Genomic DNA, 12,633 nt, shown 5'->3' with positions numbered 1-12,633 from the left:
AATATAAATTAAATAAATAATCTAGTCTCCTTGTAACAGAACATAATTGGGCAAGTCCTTGGCTTGGCTTCTTAGCCTAGAGAGATTTTTAAAGGTCTAATCTGAAATTTCTTATTACCAACTAAGGTTGGGCCGGGCGCAGTGGCTCACACCTGCATTCCTAGCACTTTGGGAGGCCAAGGCGAGAGGATCGCTTGAGGCGAGGAGTTGGAGGCTACGATGAGCTTTGACAGCACCACCACATTCCAGGCTGGGCAACATAGTGAGACTCCCCATCTCTGCAGAAAATGAAAAAAATAATTAGCTGGGCATGGTGACGTGCATCTGTAATCCCAGCTACTTGGGAGACTAAGGCAGGAAGATTGCCTGAGCCCAGGAATTGGAGGTTGCAATGAGCTATGATGACACCACTGCATTCCAGCCTAAGCAACAGAGCAAGACCCTCTCTCAAAAAAAAAAAAAAAAAAAGGTGACTGATACAAAGTTAATAAGTTAATAAAACCTCTGGGATACTACTAAAGCTCAAACTAAAATATCACATTTTAAAATATACATAGAATGAATATTCTTGTACTTATATAAATAATCAGGTCAAAGTTTAATGAAACTAGACTTATTTTGTAAAAAAAAAAAAAATAATAATAGGCCAGGCCCAGTGGCTCACGCCTCTAATCCGAGCACTCTGGGAGGCCGAGGGTGGCGGATCGTTTGAGCTCAGGAGTTCGAGACCAGCCTGAGCAAAAGCAAGACCCCCTCTCTACCAAAAATAGAAAAATTAGCTGGGCATGGTGGCGCATGCCTGTAGTCCCAGCTACTCGGGAGGCTGAGGCAGAAGGATTGCTGGAGCCCAGGAGTTTGAGGTTGCTGTGAACTAGGCTGACGCCACAGCACTCTAGCTGGGGCAACAGAATGAGACTCTGTCTCAAAAAAAAAAAAAAAAATTAACTCCTCTTTTACTGAGGACCCACCAACATGGGCAGTATTCACACCAAAACCATGAAGAAGGCGGCCCCAGGTCATTATTGAGAAGACTACACATGTCAGGGCAATGACCTCCACACTAACAAGCTCAAGTACAAGGAGATCACCATTATTCCCACCAAGGCACTCTGCAACAAGATAGCAGGCTATGTCACACACCTGATGAAGTGGATTCAAAGAGGCCCAGTGAGAGGTGTCTCCATCAAGCTGAGGAGGAGGAGAGAGAAAGGAGAGACAACTATGTCCCAGGTCTCAGCCCTGGATCACGAGATCATTGAAGTAGATCCTGACCTCAAAGAAATGTTGAAACTTTTGGACTTTGGCAGTCCGTCTGTCTGCAGGTCACTCAGCCTACAACTGGGATAAATCTCAAAGCACCACGTGGATCCATTTGAATCTTTCTGCTCTGCTGTAATATTGTAATAAACCTGGGACAACAACAACAAAAATTAACTGTGGTTTTTTTGGGTAAAAATGAGAATGACTATAAAAAAGATTTATTTTAACAGAAAACTATCGTGCACCCATTATCAACTAGTCTTATTCATTTTCATTTGAGGTTCTGTTATCCTTCTGTAAACTGAATCCTGAAATTTCCTAGTTTCACTAAAAACTAAAACTGCCCTTTCCCCCAGCCATGAAATCTGAAACTAGATGACTTTAAACAGATCGTGTATGGACAACCTTCACTCCTGCTGCTATGTGGGTCACTCAGAGAGTTGCCCGCAACACCACCTGAGACACAACCAGAGACATCCAACTGCCACCTTCACTCCACCACCCGAAGTAAAGACGCTTCAGACTCAAATCTAGAAATCTCAGCTAGCTGCCCTCCAGACTCAGACTAAGATCATAATTTGCTCCAAATATTAGCCTTTTTCTTTTGTTTGCATAGAATAATACCTTGAATTCCCGTTAAGCAATATAATCCAAAATAAACAATTTAGCCTCAATAGTACTCCAAAACAGTAGTTCTTGATATTTTAACAGTTTAACAAAGAACAGTTTGTGCTCTTGTTGATAAAAAACGTTGTTTCCATATTAATAAATTAGAAATTGTTGCCCAAAATTTAAAAGACCTTGAGAAACAAATATAAGTCTCTCAAATAGTTGCTGAATCCTCCACTGATTTATTTAGTTGGTTAACTCTTGGCTCCTCAGAATCTCTGCTTCAGGGAATTTTTCAATTCTTGGCTCTTATTCATTCTCCTTATATTCATTGTCTTCACCTCCCTAGTGCATTGTATCCTCTCCAGGGTTTTAAATGCTTTCCAGCAGCCACTCACGCATCAGATGATTGCCACTAGGATTAGACAACTTGAAGAACTCAACAACGGGACCACTCAAGCCTACGATGACTATGCAGCTTTACGTAATGATGACAGCCTGACCTTACATTTCAGTGTAACTGATAATAACATTTATTCATGCATGATTCTTCATTCCAGTGGCTTCATCAATAGTAGTAACCAAAGTAATGCTATACTGTTTGGTCACTGAGAGAATGACCAAAAGGGCTGAATTGTTAAAGTAAATTAAAATGGAGACCAGGCCTGAAGAATCCCTGAGCAGACAAAGACAATTAGGCCTCATAAATGACCTAAACCTTGCTTGATTCGCAAACATAAGCAAAACTTAACTTGAGCTATTTCTTGTAAATGCCTGTATTAAAGGCAAACAGAATGTAAACTCAACCAATCTGACATAGCCAACAAACTTATAACCATATACCTAGGGACTTTCCGGCAGGACAGGCCAAATAAGGCTCCTGTATAACTACAACTAATCAAATGCCTTCTTTATTTTACTTCCACATTTACCCCATAAATATTAATACCTGCCCCTAATGATCTGTCATCAGAACAAGCCACTTTGGTTTGGTGTTTCCCGATTTATCAACTGCTTCTTACTCAAATAACCACTTAAAATTTTTATTGTGCCTCAGATTTTTCTTTTAACACAAAGAAACAGAAACCTCACACCGATAGCCATGCCGAAGGAGATTTTACCAACAAAACAAATGAGCTTGAAAGTGAATTCTTGCCCCACGCCTCCAGATATGAGCCCAGCTCAGTCGACACCTTGATTTTGACCTTGTGAGCCCCTGACCAGGGAACCAGCTGAGCCCACCAGGACTTCTGACCTACAGGCTGTGAGATAAAAAATGAGTATTGCTTTTAGCCACTAAATTTCTGGGCATGTGTTATACAGCAATAGACAACACAGTGGGGAAATAAATGTACCAGGGAAACATAATAGAAATGCCAGGGCGTGCTGAGTGTCTCCATCTGTGGTCTGGGGTCATGAATAATAAGTGGATCTAATCGGTGATCTTCTCCCGTATCATGCAGCTGTGTGGGTGCAGGCACAGGGCGGTGGGGAAGATGGCCTCAGCTAGGGTCCAGGTGTCTCCGGGCAAGAGCGGCAGAGGAGAAGATGGACAACAGAATTGGGAAGTTGGCAGAGGTGAGAGTAAAATGAGATCATAGAGTCTAAACTGGGTAAGTCTGCGAAGATGGTGGGTGGGCAGATGACAAATAATGGGAAAGTGGGGCTCGACAAGGGGTCCAAAGCTGACAGGCCAGAGAGTTGGCGGGATCGTCCACAAGGCTGCTGAAATCACCGAGAACAATGAAGGAGAAGGGCAGAAGGGAAGACAATGGGCCCGGAGCTAGGTGTGAAGGAGATGAAGTGCCCTGGAGCCAGCAGCCGCCAGCAGCAAAACGGACTCCGGGAGCTCCAGAGAGCAGGGGCACCCACAGGAGAGGCGAGAAGAACACTTATCCCCGCTACCTGTCAACTCGACCTTACTTGGAAATAGGGTCTTTGCAAATGTAATCAGGGTAAGATGAGGTCATTCTGGATTAGGGTGGGCCCTAATCTAATGAGTACTGTCCTTAACAAGGGACACTTGGCCACAGGGAGACAGGAGACACAGAGGGAAGACAGCCATGTGAAGATGGAGGCAGAGATTCGAATCATGCTGCCCCAAGCCAAAGAACACCTGGGACTACCAGAAGCTGGAAGAGGCAGGGAAGGATCCTCCTCTAGCGATTCAGAGGGAGTGTGGCCCTTCTGACACCTTGACTTCAGACTTCTAGTCTCCAGAACTGTGAGACCGTAAATTTTTGTTGTTTTAAGCCACCTGGTCATGGTAATTTGTTGTGGCAGCCTGTGCAAACTAACCCCGAGCTATGTGAGGATAAAAAATAATAGTTTCTACTTAAGAGGGCTTCAGGGGAAATGGCATCTTCAGGAGATAGTGAATTTCACTTTAGGCAAGGAGATCAAGAGAAGCTTTGGACAAGGGTTGAGGACAAAGAGAAGCTTGCTCAGCCCAGAGCAGTGCCAGGACCATGAGAGGGAAGGGGAGGACAGGGAGGGTGGGGCGCTGGCTCAGATGAGAAGATGCAACAGGAGGGATGTGGTGGTAATGGATTATCTGCACCAGGGGTCCTCAAACTACGGCACGGGGGCCACATGCGGCCCGCCGAGGACATTTATCCTGCTGGTCAGGTGTTTTTGCTGCCGATGCCTGTCCTGCTTAGCAGCCAATTCGACTCAGGCCCACAGTGCGCATGTGTGGAATGTGCGCCGCGCTCTCCAACGGTCTGAGGGACAGTGAACTGGCCCCCTGTTTAAAAAGTTTGAGGACCCCTGGTGCACTTTCTGGGCTTGTGGTGACTGAGATGGACCAGGAAGGGGGCGGCATGACAGGGTCAGGCTAGATAGTCACTGAGGGGACGGGTAACCCATTTGTAGTTCGTGCCTGATACTCACCCACTGTCTGGCACCCATGCGCCCTTCCATGGTGCAGTCACCGCAGGGAGACTGTGCTCTCCTGATGTGGAGCCTTCTGGGGTGGCTCTGCCACTCACCCTCTCTGAGGCCCTGTGATCTCTGATGATGACAGCTCTGGGTCCAGACTTGGGAACTTTACAGCTTTATAGTTTCCTATAATCCATACTGCTGTCCAATATGGTAGCCACTCGCCATGGGTGGCTATTTAGATTTAAATGTAAACTAACTACATTTACATAAATTAAAAATTCAGTTTCTCAGTCACACCAGCCACATTTCAAGCACTCAATAGCCACACGTGACTAGTGGCTGACATACTGGAGCAGAAATCATCTCCATGATCCCAGAAAATTCTACTGGACAGAGCCAGCCTAGACCAAGGATATTGGTTATTTGAACCACTGCCCTTACAAGGTGGAGCTGTTCAGTAGCAGCTGGGCTCATGAAGGGGAGGCAGAACAAGAGGGTCCTTATAGAAACACCTCTCAGCCCAGCTCCCAGAGATAAGGACCAGCTTACCTCCAGCCCAGGAAGGCTCTGGATGCACCAACACCTCCGAGTCCAGAACACAGTGCCACGAGGCCCAGAGAGGGCAAGTTTCTCTCTATAGGTAGTCCAAGCCCCCTCCTACCCCACCCCCCAAGCTTTATTTCCTGCCTCAGCCCACACAGACACACCCCATCCACAGGGCTGGGCTATGCCTCTAGCCCTAATAAGCCAGTCACAGGCTCACAGCAAACATCAAATCAGTACCTCCAAAAATGTCCGTCTTAGCCAGCTACGTGGGACACCAATAGACCTCTAGGACATCTATAGTCTGTCCAGTTCCTTCTCACCTCTGTCCCTCTGATGAGGAAAGCTTCACCTCCTGCCCTCCCCCATCCTCTTCGTCTCACTCCTCAGCAACCCAAGGCCTGCTGGGCCAAGACCCAGCCCTGGTGTTCTGCACAGAACACTGGAAACCCAGAGCTAAGAAATGCCTTTCTCCCCCACTGCCTGCGAGAAAGCAAGAAGTCTAAAAAACAATTCCCACTCAAAGATGTTTAACATTCCTCTCAGGTCAATGATAGACACTTGCTTCACATTTAGGAAAAGCCCTTTGTAGTGATTTTCCCAAAGCAAAAAAGTCAGTCGGCCCTGAGATGAATTGAAGTCTCTTTCCCTCTCTCTCTAGAAATTAGAAACTGCATATAACTTTTAGATGATAGTTTTTCCTTCTTCTGATCATTGGCATAGGCAAAGTATTTATGACTAAGACCTCCAAAGCATATACAGCAACAACAAAAATAAGTAAATGGGACTTAATTAAACTAAAAAGTTTCTGCACAGCAAAGGAAATAATTAGCAGAGTAAACAGACACCCTATAGAATGGGAGAAAATATTCACCAACTATACATCTGACAAAGGGCTAATATCCAGAATCTATAAAGAATTTAAACAAATAAGCAAGAAAAAAAACAAATAACCCCATCAAAAAGTAGGCAAAAGACATGAAGATTTTTTTCAAAAGAAGATGGACAAATGGCCAACAAATACATGAAAATATGCTCAACATCACTAATCATCAGGGAAATGCAAATTAAAACCACAATGAGATATCACCTTACCCCAGTCAGAATAGCCATTATTAAAAAGTCAAAATACAATAGATGTTAGTGTGAATGCAGTGAAAAGGGAATATTTAAACACTGTTGGTAGGAATGTAAACTTAGTACAACCTCTATGGAAAACAGTAATGGCAATTCCTCAAAGAACTAAAAGTAGACCTACTGTTCAATGCAGCAATCCCACCACTGGACATCTGATACCCAAAGGAAAAGAAGTCATTTTATATAAATGAAATCTACACCCCAAATGTTTATCACAGCATAATTCACAATTGCAAGGTTACAGAACCAGCCTAAGTACCCATCAACTGACAAATGGATAAAGAAAATGTGGAGGACTACTCAGCCATAAAAAGGAATCAATGAATGTCTTTTGCAGCAACTTGGATGGAACTGGAGACCATTATCCTAAGTGCAATATCTCTGGAATGGAAAAACAAATACCACGTGTTCTCATTTATAAGTGGAAGCTAAACAAGGGGCATATACAGTCATAAACTGGTGTAATGGACAGTGGAAACTAAGAAGGGGGGAGGTTAGCAGAGAACGAGGGATAAAAATCTACCTATCAGGTACAGTGTACACTGTTCTGGTGACAAGTACACTAAAAGCCCTGACTTCAGCATCATACAATTCATCCATATAACAAAAAACCCTTGTATCCCTTAAATCTACAGAAATTTTTAAAAACTTCAAAAAAATAAAAAATTCAAAAAAGTAAAATAAATGACAGTTTTTCCTGCTTCTTCTTCCCAAGGTTTCAAAACTCATGGAATCTAATCTCAAGCCAGGTTCCCCAAAACCGGCTTGCAGATCACAAATAGCCCAGTGACGGCAATACCAACTGGAAATCCTAAAATCAGGAAGGCATTTGGTGTCTGGGTAAAGAACCTGACACGAAGAAAACATCTAACTACACATCATCTGTAGCAAAACGAACTGGATTTGCCACTCACTTGTTGAAGCTGCAGAGAAATCCCAAAAATGTTAAATCACCCAGGGATGATACATGAAAATTAAACAATACACATTACTGCTAATTTGAGATCTGTGAAGGACCACAGATATTTCCCTTATTTGGGGTGCTAAATTTTAGCGTTTGATTTTAGTGAAAGTAAAATATGTACCAGGCATTTCATAGATCATTCAGTTTTCCTCATCTTATCTTTTGTCAAGGATCTACATCTGCAAAATGTTCCCCTGCTTCAGCAACCTAACCCTCATAGTTAGGAAGGAAATATTGCCAAAGCAGAAGAAATTTAAGAACAAAACCCCACACTAAGACAGGAGCAATGGGATGGAAAGGGGGAAATTTAGAGATGGGGGCTAAAAAGGCAGAATCAAAAGGTATGGTCCCCCACTGGAAGTAGGGGCTATGGTGAGATGCCAGTTTTAAATATTCTTTGTGGTTTCTTCCCTTTCTCCCCTACAGCCCCACTTTGAGCAGCCAAGTTTTTGTGCTTATGCCTCATTGAAAGGATGTGAAAACAAAAAACAAGGGGGAAAATGGGAAGCCACTTCTGTCTTTTGAATTTCAATTACCTAGACCCTTAAGAAAACAGGATTCCTGGTCTGGACAGGAGAAAATATCTTGGGTAAAGCAAGGCCTGGCATCATCTCCAGCTCCACAGCATGAATACCACCAGCACCACCAGCGAACAAGAGCCAGTGGTAAGGTGACATGAGCACAGACAACTGTGGGTTCTGTCCTCAGGCACCTGAGCACAGACAGACAGGAAAACCTCCAAGTAGGTTCCCAAGATGTGATGGCAGTGGGGCCCCAGATCTATATCCTAAGTAGAGCCTCTGGAAGGAGACAATTCCCCAGAAAGTAGAAATGACAGCAGAGTGCAGCCTATTTTGGAGGCAGCTTGAACCATGGATGGTGTCACACTTTCTTGTGCTACTCCAGGGCACGGGAGCAGCAGAATGATCCCTGTTTGTCCAAGAGGAACCTAGAGGTAGCAGAGAGACACAAGACCTGAGGAGGCCACCCAAGTGGGAACCAGACAGGGGACATCTCAGCAGACACCAGGTGGCCACTTAATAACAGGAGCCACTTCCTCCAGCACTTCCTCTAGTGCTTTGGCTTATTGAGACACCTTCCCAGAATGCAGGTAATCCCTGGAGAGAGGGGAGGAGAGGAGATTCACCAATCCACTAAAAATAAATATCAACCACTCCAGTAAAATAGGGCCTGGCTCAAAATAGAAATGTAGTTATGTTACAGAAAAACAATGTTACGTTTCCTGCACATCTGAGTTTGTAAAATAAGATAATACCTCTGTAAGAATTAAGAGACGGAGAGAAGCTAGAAACTAACAAACTTCTGGCTAGGAAACTGGAGGATGGGGCGCCATTCATGGATGTGGGGAGTGAAGGAAGGAGGGTAAATGGAATAGAAAATGCTGAGTTTAAGGTCTGGACATATTGCAGTTGAGATGCTGATGGGACATCCAAGGACTGTCAGGAGGCAGTTGGCTAATTACAACTGGTGCTCAGGAATGAGGCCTACCTGAAAATAAAGATTTTGGCATCACCAGCCCATACAAGTGGTGGCTGACAGATGAGTAATGGATTGGGGTGGTAACCTTACGTATTCACTATGTGCCAGGCATTGTTTTTATACATACTGACTCACTGAATCCTCAAATCAACCCTGTAAGGCAGGTACCACTACTATACTCATTTTCCTTTTTTATTTTTTAGAGACAGAATCTCACTATGTTGCTTAGGCTAGACTCAAACTCCTGGGCTGAAGCAATCCTCCCACCTCAGCCTCCCAAGTAGCTAGGACCACAAATGCATGCCACCACACGTGGCCCCATTTGTTGTTGTTGTTGTTGTTGTTTTGAGACAGAGTCTCACTCTGTTGCCTGGGCAAGAGTGCTGTGGCGTCAGCCTAGCTCACAGCAACCTCAAACTCCTGTAATCCTAGCACTCTGGGAGGCTGAGGCAGGCAGATCCTTTGAGCTCAGGAGTTCAAGACCAGCCTAAGCAAGAGCAAGACTCCGTCCTACTAAAAAAAATACAAAGAAATTAACTGGACAACTAAAAATATATATACAAAAATTAGCCAGGCATGGTGGCCCATGCCAGTAGTCCCAGCTACTCGGGAGGCTGAGGCAGGAGGATTGCTTGAACTCAGGAGTTTGAGGTGTGAGCTAGGCTGACGCCATGGCACTCTAACCCGGGCAACAGAGTGAGACTCTGTCTCAAATTAAAAGAAAAAAAAGTTTCCATTGGATTGAGCATCTAGGAGATAAGTGACAACTGTGTAAGAGAAGTTTCCTGAGGTTTGCAGATGTTGCATTGATTAGGAGGCAGGGAAATACAGTATGCACAACTCTGCCAAGAGAACTGTGAACAGGAGGGAGCTAGAACCTAAGTTAAAGATTTTTTTTTTTTTTAAAGAGAAAGGATGTAAAGCCTATTATATGTCAAAGAAAAAGTCAGTAGAAAAATGGAAGTTTTAAAGACATAAGACCTTGAGCCATACAAATGATTGTGAATGGGATAACAACACTGACTGAAGATACTTTCAGGTCATTCCTGATCTCAAATGGGCCCTTGGCGCTGCCTGACAACCACACCGCGTTTCCGCAGCCCAGGCACTTTCCCGCTCTCTAGCACAGTAGTTCTCAAAGGGTCATCCTGTGCCAGCGGCTGCAGCATCACCCAGACCTTGTTAGAAATTCACATTCTCAGATCTGCTGAATCAGAAAGCCTGGGGGGTGGGAGGGTTTTAACAGGCTCACTACGTGATTATGATACACACTCAAGTTTGAGGAGCACTGCTCTCCATGACTATTTTATAATTCCTCCTCTCTCAAAAATATTCCAACCCTGCCTCTTTCATCACTCTCCGCTGACATTGCTCCCTAATTCACTCAGGAAAAAGAAAAAGGTCATCAGGAGAGAATATCCGCTAGTTTCTTCTGCCTCCCTGCATCTGTGCCTGAATAGCATTCTCTCTCTCCCTCTCTCTCTCTCTCTCTCTCTCTCTCTCTTTCTCTTTCTCTCTCTCTCTCACCTTTACCTCTACCTTGGATGAAGCTTCCGTGCCTCTCACCAAAGCCAGGCCCCACTGCTGCACTCCATCCCATCCCTTCCCACCGAATCCCCCTGCATCATCAATTTGTACTCTTTCCCGGCTCGTTCCCATCAGCATATAACGTACAGCTATTTTTTCCTCTTAAACAATTTTCTTGACCTCACTTCTTTTAGCTCCCACTCAATTTCTCTCCTTCCTTTACAACAAAACCCCAAAGAGTGGCCTACACTGTCTCCACCTCTCTCATTCTTTCTTGAACATCCACAGTCAGACTTTCACCCCCACCACTCTACCAAAACTGTTCTTGTCAAGGTCACCAACAACCTTCTAAATCAATACTCAAACTCATCTTACTCGGCCTGTGGACAGCAATCGACCCAATAGATCTTTCCCTCCTCCTTGGTAAGTTTCCTTCTCTTGACTTGTAGCATACTACCATCTCCTGTGGGGAGTCCTCACTACACTGGCCATTCCTCAGTCTCTCTAATCATTCCAACCAATCTCCAGAACCATTTAGTGTTAGCACCAGGATTCAGTCCTTGCACATCTTTGCTATCTACATTTGCTCCCTCAGTAATTCTTCTAATCTCATGGTCTTAAATAATATGCACATGCTACTGACTCTCAATTTTATACTGCCAGCCCAGACCACACCAAATTTGCACATCCAGCTGCTTTTTTGACATCTCCTATAGACATCTCAAAGTTATGATGTATTAAACCAAGGCTCCTGATCTACCTCCCACTCCCCACCACCCCACCCAAACCTCCTTCCTCTCCTCAGTTAAAGTTCAGGAAAAAAATTCCAGCCTTGCCCTTACACTACCTAATCTGTTGGCTCTATGTTCTAAATACACCCAGAATCCGACCACTTGGCTTTGCTTCTCCTGCTCCCCTGCTAACCCCCAAGCCAGCATCATCTCTCACCAGATGCTTGCAGTGACTTCCTACATAATCTCCTGCTTCTGCTCAGGCTCTCTTTGGATCTGTTCTCCATACAGTAGCTAAAGGGACTGGGATCCTGTTAAAACAAAAGTCAGGCCGGGCACAGTGGCTCACGCCTGTAATCCTAGCACTCTGGGAGGCCGAGGCAGGCGGATCGCTCGAGGTCAGGAGTTTGAAACCAGCCTGAGCAAGAACAAGATCTCATCTCTACTATAACTAGAAAGAAATTAATTGGCCAACTAAATATATATATATATAAATTAGCTGGGCATGGTGGTGCATGCCTGTAGTCCCAGCTGCTTGAGAGGCTGAGACAGAAGGATCGCTTAAGCTCAGGAGTTTGAGGTTGCTGTGAGATAGGCTGACACCAGGGCACTCTAACTCCGGCAACAGAGTGAGGCTTTGTCTCAAAATAAATAAATAAATAAGTCAGATCCATGTCCCTCCTCTGTTTAAAACCTTCCAATGGTTCCCATCTCAGCGAGTCCTTCAGAATTGCCTTGAGGCTCTATAAGCTGGGTGCCTCCCTTATCTCTTTGACTTCATCTCCCACTCCCTCCCTATCTCTCTCTCTCTTCACTCCAGCCACAGGGACCTTGTTCTTCCTCAAAAGTGGCAAGCAGCTCCCACTTCAGGACCTTTACATTAACTGTTCCCTCTGCCTAGAATATTCTTTCCCCAGATATGCACATGGCTGGCTCCTGGCCTCCTTCAGTTTACTCAGATGTTACCTTCCCTGACCACACCTGAAATACTCCGTAGCCCCTCCCTGCGTGACGTACTCCACAGCTCTCAGTGCCATCTAAAATACTATATGTTCTACTTATTCAGTTATTGTCCTGCTTCCGCTAGAATGTAAGCTCCTTGTTGTTCACTGCTATATCTCCAGCTCCTAGAACAGTGCCTGGCTTGTTCAATACCTACCTGTAAAATGAAGTGATGGAATGAGGACCCTAAGGAAACATAATGGGTTGGGATTCAGAAGGGACTGGTCCTAGACAGGAAGAGGGACACCTCTTTCACTGCTCCTGGAGCAGAGGCAAGAATGAATCAGATATGTTTGTAGGTAGAAGTTTAAGCGTTCCCCTCCTGACTGCCTCTAATTTCTCTGGGAAATAGAAGAGAAGGAGGGACTCGAGGAGAGGGTTAGTGGAGAGAGGTACCCATGGTGGAGAGTGGAAGGAACTAAGGACACCTGGTCCAGGTGAAGCTGAAAACCTGGATTTGCCTTGGCACCAATCCAC

At 44.7% G+C, this 12,633-nt stretch overlaps 1 long non-coding RNA gene and 1 pseudogene across 1 annotated transcript in view; one reads left to right on the top strand and one right to left on the bottom strand.

Annotated features, from left to right (window-relative positions):
- LOC142870645 (uncharacterized) overlaps positions 1-12,633 on the bottom strand; it is a 47,091-nt gene that overhangs the window by 17,311 nt on the left and 17,147 nt on the right. The gene's annotated exons all lie outside the window — the stretch shown is intronic.
- Positions 973-1,376, top strand: LOC142870644 (small ribosomal subunit protein eS17-like; annotated as a pseudogene).

This window comes from Microcebus murinus, chromosome 4 (genome assembly GCF_040939455.1).
Source record: "Microcebus murinus isolate Inina chromosome 4, M.murinus_Inina_mat1.0, whole genome shotgun sequence".
Classification (NCBI taxonomy): Eukaryota; Metazoa; Chordata; class Mammalia; order Primates; family Cheirogaleidae; genus Microcebus; species Microcebus murinus.
This window is presented reverse-complemented; position numbering and strand designations above follow the sequence as displayed.